We start from the raw sequence: 6403 nt of genomic DNA on the forward strand, positions 1-6403 counted from the left end.
TAACCATTCCATCTGTCTGTAAAAATGTATGAAGAACCAGAAATTACAAAGGACCAAATAGAAAGGACCCTTTTCCTTTAGGTGAGCACTTCTTCACACAAGCAATTCCACCGACTCCATAGACCTGCTTACACGAGCAGCTGCTGGTGCAAGAGGGATGAAGGGCTCTCCCAGCCAGCCCAGCGGTGTGCGGGTCTCTGAGGCAAAGCTGCCTCAGAGGCAAAGGCTCAGCATGAAAAATGCCTCTTTCCTGCAGTGGTCTTACCTGGATCCAAGAAGTTAGTTGCAGAGCAAGGGGTCCTGAGCGTGTAAAGAGGAGCCGCAAACTCTCCCAAAGGCAGTGCATGACTGATGAGAGTTTCAGGCAAGGAAAATGCTTTGCAAATTAATTACCAGAGATCTTGAAAAAGTTTTTCATCCAAGCAATGGTAAAAGAAATTCTTGAGAAATCTGTTTGCATTGCAAACATTTTACCCCTTGCAGTCTTTTTATTTCTTTTACTCAACATTTTAGTCCCTGCAGGAAGGAACAAGGAGATAGGTTATGGCAGGTTTACCTCTGCTTTCATTTTTAAAAGTATTTTTATCATGTTCTATGCAATGTCACATGCAAAAGAAATACAATGCTTGCACACCTTTTAAGCAAGTGTTTCAGTGCTATCATGATCTGCTAAATTAATGTTACAGTGTTAGGAAGATATATAGTGTAGCAGAAATTGAGGACTGGAATATAGAAACTCAAGCGAAGAAGGAAGGAAGAAAACGAGATCTCACCATTCAATGTTCCTGGAAATTTGATAGAAATTTGTGAAAATATGCTATACATATTTTTTCATAGCATGGAACGGCTGCACTGCAGTCTCAGGTTGCTGCTGCAGGACACCAAGAGCGAAGTAATCCTTAAAACATTTGCCACAGGGGCTCCCAGGGTTTTACCTCACTCCACGCACCGGGAATGTGAAGCCTGACATCCTGGTTTTCAAAGCAGCTCTGCGTGGATCATCTCTTACAACTTCAGGAAGTCTTTGTGCAGATACAAAGGGCTGCTCCTGTGGTAGAGACATAAAATTCATTACCAGAGGGAGCACCAAGGCATGGTCCTTTCTCTATTTCATTTTTGCTCCAGAGTGGAGGAGGCTTTTGCTCGGCAGCTGTATTTATTCCATACCTATTTGTTGCGCGGACTACAGTAAATCAGGCGTATCTGACTTCTTCAGCATCTCTCAGGCCCAGAAGGTTTTTAAGGACACGTTGCAGAAAAGTGGAAACTAGCTGAAGAACATAGAAGAGGAAAAGCTACAGCCAGGGGCACTGGTGGAGGCCCGCATGGCACCAGACATCAAAGACAAGCAGAGCTCAGACTTTTTATTTGCCTCCCAGGCAGCGCACCCAGGGAGAGTCTCTGCACACCCAGACTTCAGAGGTACCGGGGCAGACTGTCAGTCACCTGCATGCATGAAGAAAGCAGTAGGAATAAATGTTGGCTGGAAGGTGCTTTCACTCATTGCCAGCTGCTTATGGTAGCGTAGTAGTTGTACTTGGGACAGAGGAAAAAGATCACCTTGATTTCAGGGGCTGGAGTAGATGTCCTCCACCCCAAAATCTGTCTGTGATCAGCAAGAACTGATCAGACGGAGGGAAGAACATTTGGGCCACCGAAAAAATAGTACATTCTAAAGACCTGTGCTTCACTGCCATTTCAGTCCAGCAGTGCCAGAAGAAGTGATGCTCAAAGCACAGCTTTTCCCAGTTGCTCTGAAAGGCCTACACAGAAACCAGGGGAGAATTTCTCTTCATCAGTGCAAAAGCAAATGTGATAACTGGCAGTCTCCGTGTAAAAGTATTTATCTTAGTCACGGTAATCTCGCCATTAGACTCTAATTTCCAGCTCCAGTGCTAGAGAACAAAGTGCACTCCATCCGCAGCAGCAAGGCTGACACAGCAATATGCTTTGGCCACTCACAACATCTGTTGAGCTAATCTGAAACACCACAACCAAATCCCATTTCCAGCAACACACGTGTTTGCCTTTCTCCTCAACCTGCCAATTCTAATGACTCGCAATTAAATAAAAGCCTTCCTCATGCTCTGGGTCTCCCTGCCCATCCTCCCTCTGAGGCTACGGCTTTAATTTCGCCCTCTGACATTCCCACGGCAGCAGACTGTGAGGGCAGGCAGCAGGATTATGACTCATCATGCACTGTGGGAAGTAATGATGATCCAAAAAGCAAACGGAGGTGGGCAGTGAAGGAGAAATCACTTATGCAAATAGAAATATTTTCAATAATGATCAACAGCGTGAGAAAGAATATAGGAAAAATTACATTAGGCAGAGGAGCTTCATTTTTAAAATGTTCCCTAAGTGCTAGAAATCTTCCCATCTTCATTTTTCCCTTTAAACTCTGTCATTTGTACAGCCTATTAACCTTTAACTTTATGACTATCCTAACGTGAAATACTGGCAGCATTTAAGTCTGAGAATACTAGAGACCTACCTTCCTGCTGGCAACAGAGGTGAAGCACTTTCTTTTAAATCAGTCATTTTTAATATCAGTCATATACACACAGCATCAGAGACACTATTTTTAGATTCACGTACTGGCGTTACTTATAATAAATGCTCTACGGACTCCAGTTATCTTTCCTCAGAGGTCTTAAAGTTTCCTTCCTGCCTGGCCTCTCCCAGCTCATCACCCTGATTGTTGTCTTCAATTGTGCTCAAAAGTAAAAGAGCAAATCAAATTAAAACGCTTCCTTCAAACCCCCTCTTCCCTGTTCTTGAAAAGACAACGTAAAATTAATTATTTGTGTTTACAGGAGCTGCTGGGGAGTCAAGCCAAGGCTGGGACTTCATTGTCTGAAGCACTAAACCACCGTTACTCCGGCCATTTCTGCCCTGAAGACCTGGCAGTCAAGATGGGGCAGGGAAAGGACGGGTGATTAAGTGACTTCCAAAAGGTGGTCAAGACGAAGTGGTTCATCTGGACGGTGTGTGCTGGGGCCGTATCGATTACACCTGCGGCAGGGGACGTAAGAAGTTTAATGCGGAGCTTGTGAGGTTTTAATTGTTACCATTATTTCAAACAATAAGAGTGACAAGGGCTGCTCAGACCCGAGGACAGGACCTTCCATTGTTTATATCTAAATCTCAGCAATTAAATAGTGCTGGGGATGACAGGTTGTGATCTGCTGGCAAGCTCCCCGACGGCTGCCCCTCGTCAGCAAGCGCTGCCCTCCAGGGCTGGACGTGGCCCTACCGTGGGGCACCGCTGCGGCCCAGGAGAGCTCCCAGAAAGAGGTCTTGGTTGGAAGGAGGAGCCGAAGCCGTTACACCCACGGCCAAGAAAACGCTGCCTCAGAGCTGAACTGCCAGAATTTATTTACACAGTCTTCCCCTTTTCCCTTGCTCTTTCAGGCTCGGCAAAGCTTCGAAAAGCTCAGCAGGGAGCCCTGAAACAACACTTAAAAGCGACTTTGCCAGGCAGGAGCCCACACCTCTCTCCTTAATCAAAAAATATCCAGCCCCAAAGAGCAAGTTGGGGACAGCGGTGGCCCCGGCCGCCCTGCTCTGCCCTGCCGGGCGCTCGGGTGCGGGAGGAAGGCCGTGGCTGCACGGAGGCCCCTCTCTCTCAGCCCCTGTGTACAACGCTCCCTTCTTAAGCGAAGGACGTGGGCAGGGGACTTGGAGCAGTGCTAGTGCCGGCGGATTTCAGCTGCGCCAAAAGTTCGGACCTGGAGGTTCTACTCTGATGCAAACTCTTTTCTGAGCTTTCACTCCTAAGAAGAGTAGGTTAGAAAAAATGGATCTCTTAGGGGGTCTTCTGTTCTCAGTACTGTGCTCCTGAACCTGAAAAAGGTCGGGCTGCTTCCCTGCTGACATCTGCCCCAGAACTGAAACTGCAGGCTCACTTTTGGGTAGAAGTGACCAGCCACCAGCCCAGGCTGAGCAGGGGTTTTGGCAGGCCTTCTTGGCCACGGATGAAATTCAATCAAGGAAAATTAGTATGTGGGACATTTTAGGATTTGAGTAAGGACCGGTCAAAGGGGGAAATGCAGAGTTAAGCTTGCTCTTGCACCCACCTTGTGCCCTGTCCTTCACAGTGCTCCAGCCTGCCCTTTCTGCTCACATGAACGTATTCATAAGGTGGTGGAGGAAGCAGACAGCATTTATGTCGGTGTCTACAGACAGGTTGAGGCTTCACGACAGGCTCTGTCCAAGACACCCATGGGATGGAGCCCAGCAGCCGCAGCGGCAGGCCGCACGGCACAGGGATTGGTGGCTCAGGTCCCCGCGGGACAGTGGGCACGTCCTGCTGCGCTCAGCACCGTGCGTGGCTCTGCTCTCGGAGCCCGCGCCACCTCCTGCCCTCACGGGGCCCCAGGAAGGTCCCCAAAACTTCAGCGGGATTTCGCCATCCCGTCATGGAGCTGCTTTTCTGAAATCCAGCTGGGTTTAGAAACACGTTTAATTTAGGCGCGCTCTTGGGCCCTATTGATTTTAATGTAACAATCATATGTTTAAAACTTAGCATGTGTTTAATTGCTCCAGTGAATAACAGCAGGCTGGTGCCGGTGCTTACACGCCTTGCTGACCCAGTGCCTGGGAGAGCCATGCTGCACCGGCCCCGCGGCACGGGAGTCGAGGGGACGGCATTTGTCCAGACCTGAACTCAGATGATCCCAAATTCTTGCTTTTATTTTAGAAGCAGATATAGTTTCCTAAAAGGAAGGGAAGTACCAATGAATTTGGAAGGGAAACTATGTAAAGCTTCTTGTTCATTTAGCTCCTACTCTCAGTTATTTCATTTTTGGCATTTACCTAAAGTTTTCATCTTTCCAAGTCTTGTTTTATGGTTAATATAAGGCCAGTCTGAAAGATAATATATTGTGACTGTTATATTATTTATTTCAAAGCCAAGTTATTGATTATTGCACGCTGAAAATGACAAATGGCATCTGAGAAAGGCACGGTCAGCGAGTTCTATTAAAGAAATGATAGTATTGCTCATGGATTGTTAAAAGGTTCAGTTTAGGTACTTTATAGGTTTATATCCATCACTATTTAATGACCAAATGATGAAAAATTCGAGTCGCAGGAACAATTTCTTTCTGTTGCAGTTTTACGTTGAAGCAGTTAGCAAAATAAGAGAATTTTTCGTGCTAAGGGTTTAACAACCCAGACCTTGCAGCGCACAATCCAGTAACGAGCCTGATTATTTTAAAGGCGATGATTTAGTACAGGTAACTGTTGTGCACCTGGAGCACACCGGAGAGGGTCGAATCCTTCCTCGGCAGCGCCGGTAGGTACGTGCTGGTGGTGGGACGCAGGCAGGCGGGGTGTGCGGGGCTGCGTCGCGGCGCACACCCTGCCAAGGCACATTCCCACCCGGCACCTGAAGGAGCGCCGCTGACTCCCCAGAGCTGCACATCGGGGCCAAAGCTCAGGGAAATGCCCATTTCCCTGGGGAGTCCCCGACAGCACATTCCCACCAGGCAGGGCAGAGTAGCATGGGGACAGGGTCACCCTGGAAGAGCAAACAGACCGGAGTGAGTGGGAACCCACCCCAGGGCAGTTCTGGTGTCCCTGGTGTCCCTGGTTCCCTTTCCTGCAGATGCCAGAGTGGGATTTGGCCTCTTTTCCCCGTAGTTAACCCCACAAGCGCAAGCTGGAAGCCCAGCAAGCATTTTTTTTGTTTGTCGCAGGTATGAAAGGCTCTCTTTTCACTCTTACTCTCTTAGAGCCATCTGTTCGAAACACTTTCAAAATGACGGCAATTAGAGATAAGAGCTAATAACGCTCCAACCTGCACGCTGAGAAATGCCATTTAATCACTATTGGCTTGGCTGGCAAATAAGGAGCAGCATCCGACTGGACAAAGGTGATAAAGCTCCCATGCCGGCTCAAATGAAGAGCCCAGCTGCAGTGTTTGCCACCGTGAATTGTAGCTGCAAGACCTGGAATCTGGCCTAAAGAGCTGATATAAATCCAGCAGAATAAATCTTTCGCTACTGCCTGTGGTTTCACGCTGCCTTAACTCAACTCTTTTACCTAATCTCTGACCTTCCTTTGTAATTTTTCATATTTCCCAGGTAAAACTCAGGGTGCTCATTAGTGGGAGGCTGAGCCAAGAGCACTGGGGAGTTCATGGTTCCTCCCGAGGGAGACAAACCGGGCTGCGCTGGGCCGTGCTGGTGGGAAACCTCTGGCAAGCCTGGCGATGTTCTGCACTTAATTTCACAGCGGCAGGAGCACCGCTCTATTTTCTTCTCGTGCATTTTGTGGCAAAAATGAACACTGTGAAATCGTGCCCAGGAGGCACGAGGAGGGGTGGAGGCTGCTCTCCCACCCACAGCTGCGGGGAAGCTTCCCGGCCCCGGAGCAGCCGCAGCGCCGGGGCCGGGCA

This window comes from Egretta garzetta, unplaced genomic scaffold (assembly GCF_000687185.1).
Source record: "Egretta garzetta isolate BGI_Z169 unplaced genomic scaffold, ASM68718v1 scaffold386, whole genome shotgun sequence".
Lineage (NCBI taxonomy): Eukaryota > Metazoa > Chordata > Aves > Pelecaniformes > Ardeidae > Egretta > Egretta garzetta.